Below are 15,720 nucleotides of genomic sequence, written 5' to 3'. Positions count from 1 at the left end.
AATAGGTACTGCTGTGGTGGGAACGTAAACAGAATTTCCGTGCGCTCTTGTTTCTGTCACGCTGCCCCATTGCACCAGAAGCGGTTTAGTCATGCTGGCCACATGACCCGGAAAGCCGTCTGTGGACAAACGCCAGCTCCCTCAGCCTGAAGCGAGATGAGCACCGCAACCCCATAGTCACCTTTGACTGGACTTAACCATCAAGGGGTCCTTTACCTTTTTAACTTTACCAAACTCTGTGAAGCAACCTTATGCCGAATCAGACCCCGATCTATCCAGCAAGCCATACAGCAGCTCTTATAAGCCTTTTGGTGATTTTTTTTAAAAAATTGATATTCCTGTTCGTAACAAAACTCTCAAGAGGCCTATATTGGAATAACTGCAGTTGTTGGGATATCTGCAGTAGTAGCATTACGGTCATAAGAATTGTTATGGATGTGTTACATTTTTTTAAAAAAAATCCTGCCATTCCCTCAAGGAGCTCAGGATAGCATACAACAGTGCTAGGGGACTTGTGGTCTTCCAAATGTTGGATTAAAATTCCCATTGTCCCTGACTGTTGCCTATGGTGGCTGGGGCTGAAAGGAGTCTGCCAGCACCTAAGGACAGATCAGGTTGAAGAAGTGCCATGCTTAAAGCCTGGCTCTTTTACACATACTAGTTGAATGGTTAGGGATAGACCTAGTTTGATGCACTTCTCCCTGTGCCATTTTGGTGATAAAGAAATAGGTGACTCCTGGCTGAATTTGGGGTGGTGGGCAGAGGATGTAACAAAGCTTGTTGACTTTAACTTATGGAAGTAGGCCATGGCCCAGTGTATTCCTACGGTAGTGTCTTCTTGAATGGGTTTGATCCCACCACCCCCTCCCAGCTCTCTCTGCCCCTCCTTTTGTGGGCTGTGTTTTTCCAGCCCTCATCTCATGGCATCCCAGTTTTTGTCAGCATTGCTTGCTGTGCTCTTAGATAAATGCTTCATTGTAAAACGGATCACAACAAACAGCTATTGTGCTGCTCTCTTTTTTAGAATGAATGTCTCTTGTGTTCTCTCCTGCTAGTAGGGGTAAAAGGGGGACGCTTCAGTCCTTAAGAGCAGGCCACTCTCTGCTTCTCCAAGTCTCTGCCTTTCTTCCCCTTTGCGGCTTTCATCTTCATTTCCACCCTACTCCCCCCTCTCATGGCTAGCTGCAAGACTTCCAATAATAACTTGTGTGTCTAGTGCATTGCATTTCACCCTTATTTTAACAGTGTGAAATGTGCGGCAACTGGAAAGAGAAATCTTTTTAGCAAACAAGCCGGAGGTCTTGGTGGAGTGTCAGACAGGGATGTCTGCTCTGTTGCAGGGTTTCTTTGCAGGGTTCTACGTCATTGAGAGCCTCACTCTGATGTATTTTATACCTGGGCATCCCCACCTAAGTTTTATATCACAGGTGGGCTGCATGCAACCCCATTTTATGTGGCCCTGGCCCCTTTTGAAACTGCCCTCTCTTTCTATTAATTCCAAGCTCTTTCCTTTCTGGTTTCACTTCTTTCTGTGTAATTTGAGAACAACTCGGGTGGGCACTAATAAATTTGGTAAAAAACAAACCCAGCAACAAAACTTTTCTACTCCTGGTAGGGAAAAGCTGAGAACAAATAGGTAGGCATAGCACACTAAAGTCAGAAAAGAACTACTTTCACTAGCTTTCCTTAACAGGGACTGTGTTGGTCTCTTGTACTTTATTTAAAAAAACACAATTGAGGCATTGAATGTTTTTTTCTGAAAAATCCACATAATTTATAGCTTTCGTGATATATATATCAGTCCTCCCTCCCTCCCTCCCTCCCTCCCTCCCTCCCTCCCTCCCTCCCTCCCTCCCTCCCTCTCTTTAGGCCTGTTGCAGCTGAAGTTGCAACTGCTCCCAGTTCATATGTGTAAAACCCTATATAACCTCATGAATATGGTCAAGTCCTTTTCTTCCCTTCATGGTCTCTATCTGTGTTTATGCAGATCTATAACCCTACAGTTGGGGGTTATAGATCTGGGTCGTTTGACATAAGCATAATTTTGGGTTGCAGTTGCTAATGAATTTGTTTGCAGAGCCAGCTTCACCTTATCACTTTTAGGTGCCTTTCCAAGGTGATTATTGGGAAGCTGGTATGGAGAGAGATTGACGCCACAGTGTCTAGAACTAGCTGGCCACAGGTTCTCTGCTCCTGCACTATAACGTAACCTTATTGTACACAGTACAGTGGTACTTTGGTTCTCAAATGCCTTGGGACTCAAACAACTTGGAACCCAAACACTGCAAACCCGAAAGTAAGTGTTCTGGTTTGCAAACTTTTTTCGGAAGTCAAACGTGTTCCGTTTTGAGTGCCACGCTTACGTTTTGAGTGCCACGCTTCCGTTTTGCATGTTACCCTGAGGTCTGTCTGTTTTTGCTATTTATTGGCCTGTGTGTGAGAGACTGTGTGGAACCCAGTTCAGCTACTGATTGTTTGTGTGACTGCAGTACATTGTTTATTGCTTTCATTTTATGGATCAGTGGTCTCGTTAAAACTCATGTTATATTGCTGTTTTAGGGGTTGTTTTTAAAAGTCTGGAATGGATTAATCCATTTTGTATTACTTTCTATGGGAAACCACGCCTTGGTTTTGGAACGCTTTGGTTTTGCAGCAGACTTCCGGAATGGATTAAGTTTCAGAACCAAGGTTCCACTGTACTTTTAGGAGTTGTGAGCCTCTGGTAGCAAGTGTTCTAATCCCATTTCTCCCGGTCATTCCCTTCCTGCTTGAAATTCTTCCTTCGCCAAGTGTCTAGTGTATTTATGGCCCAGATGCTCCCATAATCCAGCTTCCCTCTCAGCCTTATCCTGTTGCTGCATGACAGATGCTTGAGTAAAATGGATGCCCTCCTCCCTTTTCTGTAGCGGACCCTGCTCACTTCCTAAAGTTTTGCTTCTGTTTCCCACAATCCTCTTCTGTCAACCTGTGGATTAATTGGCAGTAATGCAGTTCTGCGCTGTTGTTGCAGCTTGCGTGTCTGACAAAACCCCCTGTTTCCTCATTAATGATCATGTGCAGTCGCTTTGTAATCTGTGGCATATGGTGACTCCCCCATGATTTTTCCTCAACCAATTTTTTCTGCTGTTTCTAATCCTTCCATCTCTCTTTCCAGTTCCTGCTCTGTTCCTTTGGGGTCCAGAATCCTTAGCTAAGGAAATGCGTAAGCAGCTGTATTTCTAGAACGGCACAGGTGTGGATGCTGGGAGCTGTGGTTCTCATTACCAGTTGCCATCCAATAAGGGTTGCAGTTAGCTAAACCCTGCTTGGCCCAGTATACCTGAAGGGAGCATCTCCAACCCCATCGTTTAGCCTGGACACTGAGATCTAGCTCTAAGGGCCTTCTGGTGGTTCTGCAAGAAGTAAAGTTACAGGAAACCAGGAGGGCCTTCTTGGTAGTGGCACCTGCTCTCTCATCAGATTTCAACGAAATAAATAATTATACAACTTTTAGGAGACATCTGAAGACAGCCCCGTATAGGGAGGTTTTCAGTGTTTGATGTTTTGTTATGCTTTTATAATTATTGGAAGCCGCCCAGAGTGGCTAGGCAACCCAGTCAGATGGACAGGGTACAATTATTATTAGTGTTGTTGTTGTTGTTGTTGTTGTTGGTACTCCTACTCAGAATAAACACATTGAAATTAACAGAACTGCATTAGTTATATATCTTAATTTCAGTGGGTCTATTCTGAGTAGGACAGGTTATGGCTACAATAATAAATTATTGAGACACTTATTGAGATAGTTGGGAGTAGCCTTTTCCCATGCTGCAGTCACAATTTAGGCATATGCTTGTATTCTCTCTCTCCTCCCCCCGAATTAATATACAGCTGGGGGCAGGGAATACTTTCTCCATGCGACTGAAGCACTGCCTTGCAGGGGTCAGAAATCTGTCCTCCCAACAAATGAGTTACATTGGTATTCACCATGCTGCAAAACAAACCCGTCACCTGGAGAGATTCTGAGGAGTGGAACAGGTCACACTTGGGTCTTGTGAAAGACAGTTGCGTACAATGGCACAATATTTTGCCGAGACAGCCCCGCTGAGGCTACATCTAAACTGCCCCCTGGCTTTAGAAGGAGAGCAAGGCTTCCCTGCTATGAAGTTGGCCCATGGTCACTGCTCCATACAAAATGTATGACAGTTTGTTTCAACATTCTGTCTCCGAAACCACGTGGCAATTACTCCTTCTCCTGCTTGTGAAGGACAGAAGTTCGAACCCGATGCTACCTTCTGAATTGTTAATTTTGCTTTCTGCTTTTTCCCTTTTCTGCTTCGTTCTACCCCACCACCCAAAAGAAGGTGGACAAGATTAGGGCTGGGAGATATCTGGTATCCAACTTCATAAAACACCATCAGCTAAACATTGCGATATGATGATATATCAGTGTCTGAAATAAGGATGGAGCTAGGTAGAGGCCAACCTAGCAGTTCGAAAGCACCTCAAAATGCAAGTAGATAAATAGGAACCGCTACAGCGGGAAGGTAAACGGCGTTTCCATGTGCTGCTCTGGTTTGCCAGAAGCGGCTTTGTCATGCTGGCCACATGACCTGGAAGCTATACGCCGGCTCCCTCGGCCAATAATGCGAGATGAGCGCGCAACCCCAGAGTTGGTCATGACTGGACCTAATGGTCAGGGGTCCCTTTACCTTTACCTTTAGGTAGAGGCAGTTTTCCCCACATTGTGATTTTTGCAACTCTCTCTCCCTCCTGTCATGATTTGCAATATATTGCCAGGTCGAAAATTATGAAAACAGTATCATCATATAGACTTAAAATGGTTTTGGACAATATATCGCCCAGCCCTGACACATATAATGAATGATTCACGGTATATCGCCAGGTCAGAAACTTTGAAATTGATATCGCGATAGAGGCTTCAAACCTGTATATTGCCCAGCCTTGGCAAGATATCTCTGACCAGGATCATGAGACTACTATTATTTCTGCTTCACATGACAGGTGTTTTTTCTTTTTCTTTTTGAGGCTTAAACTTCCATAGTGTATAGAACAGGATTCCTCAAACTCGGCCCTCCAGATGTTTTTGGCCTACAACTCCCATGATCCCTAGCTAGCAGGACCCACTAGTGATCAGGGATGATGGGAATTGTAGTCTCAAAACATCTGGAGGGCCGAGTTTGAGGAAGCCTGGTGTAGAACAAACTATCAGTTTTACTCCTCATTCTGTTATGTTTCTCCCTTTCTGCTGCTTCCTACGTGGTTTATTGGAGCAAATGTTGGTGACTTTAAGAACTTGGTTGGAATTGACGGGAACAATGTGGCTGCCGTTGTACGTCTTTTGCATTGCCAGGGTGTTTTGGGGGTAGGAAACATGGGGTATCTGCGCCCCTACAAGTGAGGTTTAAAGTAGCACTAAGCAGTAGCTTTACCAAGAAGGTGTGTACCTTGCAAACTGCTAAGTCAGTAATCTCTCTTCCAGTCAGGTGTTTCCTTCTTCCTGCTTCTCCAGGTTCTTGACCAGGTGTGGAAATGTAAACTGCAGGCAAGTGGCTCATGAAGTGATGTACAATATTTACATGCCTACGGCACTGTAGTAAGTTACCAGTTGGTCAATGGGCGTCTACGTTGAGTCGGAATAACTGCTCCTCATTATAGAAAGGCAGCGTCAGATCAGGTAATATCAGCGTGAGTGTCTAATTGCTGCCTGCCTGAAGGACAATTGCAGCAGGGACTAGGAAAAGAACAATTTAACCTCAAGCTATTATTTAAAAATAAGAAAAAGATTTATATATAAAACTTGCTGAAATCTCAGCCTGCAACTTCTCAAAACAAGTCCATTTCCCTTTGTGTTCCTGCTGTGGTTCCCCCCTCCCCCAGATGAAAATAGAAACCAGCGAGTAAAACTCCACTTTGCTGAGATGTGAGCTGCATCTCCGATTTGAATCTTTGCTGCACAAAGCAGCCAAAGAGCAAGACTGCAAAGAGCCATCGTGAGCTTCGAGGCATTGACCTGACTATCTACTGAGCCATAAAATAGACAAGGGATGGCATAGGTCATCAACTTTGCAGAAAGCAAATGTGAAAATAATTCTGAGTTGACCTCAAAGGCTGTTCTTGCATCGATGTGTATGAAGCTGTGGTGCCGTCTCTCCCGCTGTGTATGTGTGTGTGTGTGGTATGCATGCAAGCAAGCAGGGTAGAATCTGAGGCAGGATAAAATGGATTTGCTGGTGTGTTCCTCCCCACCCCCACCCCCACCCCCACCCCTTCTTCGGATAGCAAAACATGCCAGACGGCATTTTAACACTTGTCAAGAAAACAAGGAGCAGTGAATTAATCGGCTGGGAAAGAAAATAAGACAGTCGCCATAGATTTATAATGCTGCTTGCTCGTGGTCGCTAGTTTGGAAACTGGCTGCGGAATGAAAGAAAACGAGGGAGGGAAAAGGGGGCATTCCTCCAAGCCAGAGCCAAGATTTTTAGTCTCTTTTGGCAGCTGCGGTTGAAAGGATTTCTGGCAGCAGAAAAGGAAAAGACTTTGTGGCACAGACCTGGAGAGCAGCGGCCAATTCAGAGGTAGACTGTGCAGGACTGGATTGGTCTGTCTTCAAACCTCCCTCCCCAGTCATTGGATTAATCATCTGAGATGGGTGTGAGGTGGTAACTTCTAGGCCGATCTGCAAGAATCAGTTGAGAAGTGGGGGTTGCAGTGTGTGTCTGGGGGTTGGGGCACACCCACCTCTGACCTGTGGCCCACAGAAGGCTAGTCAAGGCTGAATTTGGCCATCTGACCTGACTCTAGTCATGCAAGAGCTCTTAGAGGAGCATCAGCTGAGGAGGAGGAGAAGGGATTATTGCCCTTTTCCCTGCTCTTCAAATCATTCCATCTGAAAGTGGGAAAGGAGAGATCTGGCAGGCTTACGTCAAGACAGGACCCCGATACAGTCAGAGACGCATTGTCTATTGAATTGCGGTCTATTGTCAAAGTTCTATGCATTTCCACCAATTCGGGGGGCTGGTGAAATGTGAAACGGGTTGCAGAATTCAGCTTATCCCGGCTTGGCTTTGCAACGTGTGTGAAATACAAGTTTGAACACAGCTACGCCTATATTACACAACTGAAAGTGTTGCACAGATGTAACAGAGCATTACAGTATTGCTTCTGAGAGGCGAAACAATGTTAGAGGGTTGAATCTGCACGGAACTCCCAGGATTGGAAAACCTGTTTTAAGTAGCAAAAAGTCCATGGAATTTGCGGGAGGAGTTGAAAGCAGCAGCCTCTGATTAGCGTGGTTTGAAGCGGTGCTTCGTTTTAAGAAGTGTTGGTGGAAGTTCATGGGAAATGTTTTTGCCGAAGATACTCCAGTCAGGAATTCATTGTGATGAAGCAACAAACATGTTAATTATATAATTCCACCCCAACAGAGCAGGGAACAACCAGACTTACTCATGACTCCAGGCATTTGAATGGCCCATTGCAATGCAGGCCATACATCTTTCTCCTTGAACCGAATCCGATTCAAAAGAGGCTTAAAAGGGACTTTTCCTTTCAGCTTGTGTCCAAAGGTAGCATTTCGCTCGCCTTTCAGAGTGAAACAACTTGATTCATTTTTGTACAGTACTTGGAAGACTGGTCCAGCATGCCAAATAGATAAACCCCCAGTATATCTTACGGGTCAAAGCAGTAGTTTATTTAACTGTCTGCATGTACCATATATTCCGGTGTATAAGACGACCGCCAACTTTTCCAGTTAAAATATAGAGTTTGGGACATACTCGCCGTATAAGAAATACGACCCGGCGTATAAGAAGACCCCCAACTTTTGAGAAGATTTTCCTGGGTTAAAAAGTAGTCTTATACGCAGGAATATACAGTACTCTCTGCATGTATTTTGTAGTCAGGAGTGTATTTTAAAATACAAAAGAATCTTTGAAACAGTCCTGAGCACATGAAGCTGAGAGTATTCAAACTGAAATGGGTTTCAACTACCGATAGAAACCCAAATCTTTCACAATACAGATGCGGCTTGAGCTTGCTTGTGTTTTGGCATTTTTGATCTGGCAGTTAGGGGGAAGGATTCAGAAGTTGCAACTATAAATTATCAATTTCATACACAAAAGAACTAACTTGCATTTGAAAGTGCACTCTTTTCTTTCGTGATTGGTGACAGAATTCCTTAATTTATGCTTTTTAGTATATTAAGTTTAGAATTAATTGTTAAGGCTGGTAATCCATTGAGATATTTATAATTTTCTCGTGGGGATGTGTCCAATTCAGGAAGTTGTTGTTTTAAAAAATTAGCTTTTGTATTTTTAACTCTACTCTAGTTTTCCAGAAGAGCTAACTAGCTTTGGTGCCATCTCTTGAAAGCAAACCGTGTTTCTCACATTTTAAGGCGTCCCTATAAAATAAGACATGGCACGATTTTCTGGAGGCAATAAAATATAAGGCATCCCCCAAAAATAAGACATGCTGAGTGGGAGCAGTGGTGGGAGCAGGTCTGCATGGCGCTTTTGCAGCGTGCGCCTCGCCGAGCGCTGCTGTTTCTCCCGGGTCCCGCTCAGTCGGGACTCTGCGCGGTGCGCGCTACTGTCCTTGCCGGCTCCTGCTGAGTCGGGGCTCGGCACAGCGCACGCAGCTGTCTTTGCCGGCTCTTTCTTGAATGAATCCCCCACCCCGAATTCGACCAAGCCCAGAACAGCCTGCCAATCACACCAACGTGCAACCAACGTCGCTTGCTCCCAGCGGCCGTGAAGGGGCGGGGCTCCGCTCGTGAGCAGGCCGGGGGGAGGGTGAGAGCAGAAGCGGCCATTGGGTGAGAGGCGTTTCGCGCCTGAAATGGCCGCCGCCGCCGAACAATGGACGAGCCTATGGCGGGAGCAGGGCCCACCGCGGCCGGTCCTGTCGCCATGGGTAGGGAAAACGAGGCTGAAAGCCGGCAAGGCCCCGCGGACCGGGCCGACGGAGAGTCGCGGCTCAACCTGTTGGACACTTGCGGGGTGTGCGGCCAGAACATCCAGAGCCGGCGGCCCAAGCTGCTGCCGTGCCTCCACTCGTTCTGTGTGCGCTGCCTACCCCCTCCGCATCGCTACCTCATGCTGCCGCCTTCCGCTGCACCTTCGCTGGGCGCTGGCGGCCCCAAAGACCCGCCGCTGCCTCCGCCGTTGCCTTTGCTTCAGCCTTCCCCGGCCCCCTCGTCGCCCGTCGCCACGCCGCCCTCGCCGCTGCACTGCAACCCGGGTAAGGAAGCCCGCGCGGCGGCCGTGTAACGACTGGGGGGTGAGGAGGAGAAGAGCTCGTAGTTATCTCAGAGAGGGAGAGCCCCGACCCAGCGGGAGCCAGCAAGGGCAGCAGCGCGCGCCGCACCGAGCCCAACCCAGCAAAACTCTGAAAGCTTAATACCAGTAAAAAATTAAAAAGCTTAACAAAAAAAATAAGACATCCCCTGAAAATAAGCCATGGCAGGTTTTTTTGGAGTAAAAATAAATATAAGACATGACTTAAAATGTGAGAAACACGGAAGATTATGTGAGAGAACTTTCCTCCTAAATTCCTATCTACTTCTCTCTCTTTTTTAATTAAAATTATTTTCGTCTTCCCCTGCACTCTTTTTACTGCAAACTCTTCAGAGAACATTCTAAGCAATGTCAAAAGTTTTTAGTCTCCTTGGGTTCAGTGGGAGAAAGGGCTAAGCTCACCTTCTTCAATGGATGGTAAAAGTGCTCAACTTTTATCTGGGTTGTGTGCCCAGACTGTTGTTTGTTAAATGAAATATGAATTTAATGCAACCCAGGTAAATGCTCTGTTAAACCAGATGCATGGCTTTGGAAAAAATCATGAACTAAGCAAGATTATTTTCCCTGTACTGCAAAAGGGAAACTTCTGGGGGCCGAAGTTTGGCAAGTTATCGCAGACACTGGGATCTAGTTGTTCCTTATCCATGAGAGATTTCTCGTATGTCTAACCAGGATCACCCCAGAGCCTCTGCCAGCAGTCTTTTATTTTATGCCTTCAAACTCCTTCGGCTCTGGAGTGTGTTCAGTTCTCAAACTAAGAATATTTGTGGCTCCTTGTCCCTATTGAACAATGCAGACTGACTTCCTTAAGCAAAAAAGCTGACCTGCCCAGTGACTATCAGTAAGCCCGGTGCTTACTGAAAAAATGGGGCATTCAGCCTTTTAGTAAGTAGTCTTGCTTAGTGCCTCTTGCATGTATCCCAAGGGATGCCAGTAACATCAGAGTTGTCGCAGTTCTTAAAACAAACAAACAAAAAACAAAAAAATACCCAGGAGCAAAAGGCAAACCGAGGGTGAAAGTAAATGTTTTGGATTACCTTTAAAAGTCTCTGTGTAAATCAATACATTTTCGCTGCTGTAAGCCAGAGGTTGCCAAACTTTTGAGGCCAATAAATAAGCACCTTTGCAAACCAGAGTAACTGCTATGGGCAACACACGCAGTGCAACAAAGCACATTCTGCAGCCTGTTCTAGTGGCTAAATCAGAATCATTCTTTCAAGACCAATTTCAGCAGCGGAGGGGTGCCAGGAAGAAATTGGGGGGTGCCACACCGTATCCCTCTACTATTAAGCAGCTTACATAAAAAAGCCAATTAAAAACACAGTAAAAACCCCAGAAAATTAGATAAAGACATATTGCAACTGTATATCTCGTAGGTAAAACAGAGCAATGCACAACATTAAAAATTGGAATCCTGGAGACATTGGGGTAAACATACATTTTTAAGCGACTTTTAAAGGGCATTACTGTCTCCTCACAAATTACCTGAAGGAAGGCATTTCAGATGACGAGTGCTTGTCACCAAGAGAGCCTACATCTCTTGTGTGTGGTCACTAAGGGACAACCTGTGGGTCTTGGAATGACATGCCAGGGTTTCATTGGAAGTTCTTAAAGATCAGCTTAGTCTGGACTAGAGGAAGGTGGTCTGCAAGGAATTTGTATGCACGCCTATATTTCAGCCATGTAAAGGAATTCCTTCTTATGTTTCAATCGGATGGGATTAAAACTTTTTGTTTTTGGGAGCAGATTTAGAAGGGATATTGGGGAGTTGCCTCTGTCCCCATCCCACTGGTAAACTTAATCCATTGGATGCCCCCTCCCCAAAAGGTCGGTCTTTTCCTGTAGTAACTTTAAATCAATCCAGCACGTTAAAGATACCTATGTAGTAACCTCTGCCTTGCAGGAGATCTATTTACAAAGTTAAGCCTTATGGGAAAATGCTTTTTTTAGCCTACAGGGGAACACTTGTGTTCAACACAGACAGGTTAGATTTCCTCTCTTTTTTGGGGGGGGGAGGGGTTGTCTGTGTAAGTGTGAAATGCCTTAAAATGCTTCTGACAAAACGTGGGAAAATTTCGATAATTGGTAGCTTTCCCTTTTCTGTCTGATTAAAGATCACTAACTGATATTTTCATTAATCACTAAATTATTGTCTAGATGATAGCGAGGGGCTTTGATCGCATGCCAGTGGCATGCAGCGCGTTCTACCAATAAACAATTAATTACAGTGCAGCATTCTGCCAACGGTGATGTAATTGCTGCTATACAAAGAGCCTTTAATGTTAACTGTGGCGCGAGAAATTTGGAAGGGAAGCTTTTGGCACAGGCTTTCAGAAGATGATTTTGAAACAGTGGAGAAGAGAACCTCTGCCTTTTTGTGTGCTTGGTTTTACTTTTTTACTTGCAAGGTATACAGTAAGTGCAGGCCAAGTATTTTTTTTCCTTCCAGATAATGTTTAAGGCATATTTTTTAGGGGGAATGTGGTCACTACCCTGTTATCATTTGCTGTCTGTTGTCCCTTTCCAACTTCTTAGCTAAATCAAACTAAGATTCTTTATCTCCTAGTTAAGCAGTTTGCAGACTTTTTCATCTGTAAGACCTAAGGGACAATGAAAAACCACTTATTACCCTGCCCACCCATCTGCAGTGTATGGGGATCTCAGGCCTTTCTTGCTGCCTGCCTGCTATATCCATTTTTGAGCCTGTACCATCACAGTTGTGTTTGCACTTATAGAATCATAGAATTCTAAAAACTGGAAGGGATTCAGAATCCCACCCCTGCAATGCAGGAATACATGACAGATGCTTTAACCTCTGCTTAAACACCTCCAAGGAAGTAGAGCCCTCCACCTTCCGATGGAGTCCATTCCACTGCCGAACAACTTTTGCCATCAGAAAGTTCTTCCTGGTGTTTAGTCGGAATCTCCTTCCTTGTATCCTGAAGCCATTGGTTCTGGTCCTTCCCTCTGGAGCAGGAGAAGACAAGCTTGCTCCACCTTCCATAGCCCTTTAGATGTTTGACGATGGCTATCATATCTCCTCTCAAGTCTCCTCTTATCCAGACCAAGCATATCCAGCTCCCTCAACCGTTCCTCATAAGGTTTTGTTTCATCTTGGTCGACCTCTTCTGCACACATTCCAACTTGTCGATATCCTTCCTAAATGTATTGCAGCTGTGGTCTGATCAAGGCAATACTATGACTTCTCTTGACCTGGACACTAGACTTCTGATAATGCAGCCTAGAATAACATTAGCCTTTTTTTTGCTGCTGCACCACACTGTTGACTCCTGTTAAGCTTGTGGTCTACTAACACCCCTAGATCCTTTTCACATGTACTACTGGCAATCCTGGTGTCCCCCATCTTACATTTGCACAGCTGGTTCTTCCTGCCTCAGTGAAAACATCGAGGCAGGTGGAACTTATGTTAAATAAGCACTGTGTAGGTAGCTGTATACTGACAGCGCTATGATAGACACTGCTCTGGGCAATCATAAAAAGTTATGCTATCTAGTGGACATGTACATTTGGCTCTCCTGCACTTTCAAAGTAAAAGGGCAGGCAACCCCTTGCTATTCTGAAAGGGTATTAAAATGGGAAGGGTGGGAATTTAGGCTCTGATGTAATCCTAAATAGATTCCCGCTGCTATTTTTTCTGCAAGGACAGGGTTAGAAGCCACCTACTTTTGGCTGACTTCCATTTAGTCTTCTTGTGTGCTATTTATAAATGCATGTACCACATTAGATGGAGAAAGACGCAGCACTTTTTTTAAAAAAGAGCAATATAAGCAAAAGAGAAATGTCTGCTGCAGGACACTTGGAATCTAAATTGAGATGCGGTGGTGGTGGGGAAACAGTTGGGGGCGCGAGGGTTGCAGACTAAGCCCTAAGCAACTTTAGGCCCCAAATATCAGCAAACTTGTTTCATTCCCTAACTGAGAGCTGTATCTTGGTACCTTCCACCATTGCCAGATTACAGTGGTACCTCGGTTTACGAACTAAAGTCTGTTCTTAAACCAAAGCCGTTCTTAAACCCTAATGAGGCCCCCCGCCACCGATGCCCTTCCACTGTTTGGCTTCCGTTTGTAGACCGAGATAAAGTTTGCTAACTGGAACACTACTTCCGGTTTTGTGGAGTTCATATACGGAATAGTTTGTTAACAGGGCTGTTCTTAAACCGAGGTAGTACTGTATTCTGATTTGGAAATGGTTTCAGCTGATTTCAATACTGTACAGTGGTGCCTCGCTTAACGAATGCCCTGCTTAATGAAATTTCCTCTTAACGAAAGGTTTTTTCTAGCGGAGGTTGCCTCGCTAGACAAATTCGTTTTATGAAAAATTGGTCTAGCGAATCGCGGTTTCCCATAGGAATGCATTGAAAATCAATTAATGCGTTTCTATGGGCAAAAAAAAAAAATTAAAAAAAAATTCAATGCATTCCTATGGGATTCGCTAGACGAATTTTTCATTATAAGAAAAGACCCGTGGAACGAATTAAATTCGTCTAGCGAGGCACCACTGTACTGTATTTTTATATTGTTGCAACTTGCCCTGGAACCTTATGGTGAAGCATCGCTAAGAAATTCAATAAACAGTGAAGAGGAGGATTTTAGAAATTCTATTTTTGTTATTATCACTGGAGAGGGGAGAAATGTGAGAGGCAAGGGGTGGGAGAGAGGACTGCGAATGCAGCTTACATATACATAGGCATCATTAGAGTTGCAGATATGGCACAAAATTACTGTTCTTGGCAGCTGTTACTGTACTAGCAGGAGACAGCAAGAATGCACCAAACTTACAATGGAATGTGTTCATTGCACAGAACATGTCATGAATTGAGTTTTGTAGCACTTGCTGGTCCTTCGTTGCTACTCCTTTTTTTATATATATAGTGCTTGCAAACTTATGTCAGGTTTCAACGTTTGCTCTGCTCCTTTGCCATTCTTCTGATATTGCACCAAGTCCTGCTACCTTCCCACTAAGGTGCCTGGTACAAAGGAGCAAAGCCATAAATTTCCCAGTTCTGCTTAAACAAGTTTCTATCTTCTTCTTCTTCTTCTTCTTCTTCTTCTTCTTCTTCTTCTTCTTCTTCTTCTTCTTCTTCTTCTTCTTCTTCTTCTTCTTCTTCTTCTTCTTCACATTAAGGTATTTACCGCAGCCATCACTTGGAACGACATGTTTTCTTCCCCCTTGCCTAAGCACTCTTCCAAAAGAGAGTTTTGTGGAATAGGAGAAAGAGTCTCTTGGGCATTGTTTACAGGCTGATCACTAGCTGTTGGGCCCTTTTAATGCTACTTAATTATTAATGGCTGCTTATAGATCTGCTGATCATTCATCTGGATAGGATTTTTAAAAAATAAAAAAGCTGCTTAAATGGAAATGGGTAATAAGAACAGAACAATGACGTGTAGAAGAAATTGAGTCTGCTATGTCAAAAGCCTTGGCTGCTGCTGCTGCCAATAACAACAACAATAGTAATAGTAGTAATTTAACCCTGTCCATCTGGTTGGGTTTCCCCAGTTACTCTGGGCGGCTCCCAACAGAATATTAAAAACACGATAAAACATCAAACATTAAAAACTTCCCTAAACTGAGCTGTCTTCCGATGTCTTCTAAAAGTCAGATAGTTGTTTATTTCCTTGACATCCGATGCGAAGGTGTTCCACAGGGCAGGCGCCACTACCGAGAAAGCCCTCTGCCTGGTTGTTTCAACTTTTTGTCTTTTTCTTTTCTTTTTTGAGAAGCAAAATGGACAGGTATATGCAGATGCTAATTTCTGAATTTAGTGTTCGTGGCTCATGTGCTTTTAGGCCTGTTCAATGGTGCTGAATCCCTTCCTTCCTTTAGTTTCATGGGAGATGTAAGAGCATGGGGAACTGGTGGGAAAGTTCTGCTGGCCCTTCACATCTTGACAAGGACAGGGGAGTAGAAGAACATTTAAACTGTATCAAATGACTTTATTAATTCGGGTGGGGAACTTGTCAGGCTGACAAGCTAGTAGACCCTGATCTCCTCCATCCCTCTGTGGACCAAGTTTTAACAGGTAGGCAGGACCCAAGCAAGCAGGGCCAATGGTTAGAAATGGTGGGAACTCTAGTCCCAGCAGCATCTTGAAGGGAGGGAACAGATCTCCTATCCCTGGTTTTCTGCTTACCAACATTTTTATTAAGAGGTCGTAATAATAATGGGAATCTTCTCAGTACAGTATTACATTGCCTGGAGATAGAAAAGAACAACAAAATCAACAGAACGTGATTCTGAACAACTAGTTCCAAGGGTGTTGTTGGATGGCTGCAGAATCTGGAGATGGTCAGGAATGGATTTGAAGAAACCTTGAAACTAGTTTTAGTGGGCCCAAGAGAACCTGCTTTGTGTAAGTTTTTTTGAATAGCAGTTCCCCACTGCTGCATGGTAGGTGGCT

The 15,720-nt window shown here is 44.5% G+C and overlaps 1 protein-coding gene and 1 long non-coding RNA gene across 2 annotated transcripts in view; both read left to right on the top strand.

The window, feature by feature from the left end:
* The window catches only part of PHLPP1 (PH domain and leucine rich repeat protein phosphatase 1), a 157,664-nt gene that overhangs the window by 40,071 nt on the left and 101,873 nt on the right, over positions 1-15,720 (top strand). The window lies entirely within an intron of this gene.
* LOC132592560 (uncharacterized) lies at positions 1,840-13,778 on the top strand. The gene is made up of 2 exons (XR_009558064.1): positions 1,840-4,453; positions 4,704-13,778. It is a non-coding gene; the product is annotated as an uncharacterized LOC132592560 (long non-coding RNA).

The sequence above is a fragment of the Zootoca vivipara genome, chromosome 8 (assembly GCF_963506605.1).
Source record: "Zootoca vivipara chromosome 8, rZooViv1.1, whole genome shotgun sequence".
NCBI lineage: Eukaryota > Metazoa > Chordata > Lepidosauria > Squamata > Lacertidae > Zootoca > Zootoca vivipara.
The sequence above is the reverse complement of the archived record's forward strand: the minus strand, read 5'-3'. Positions and strand labels throughout refer to the sequence as shown.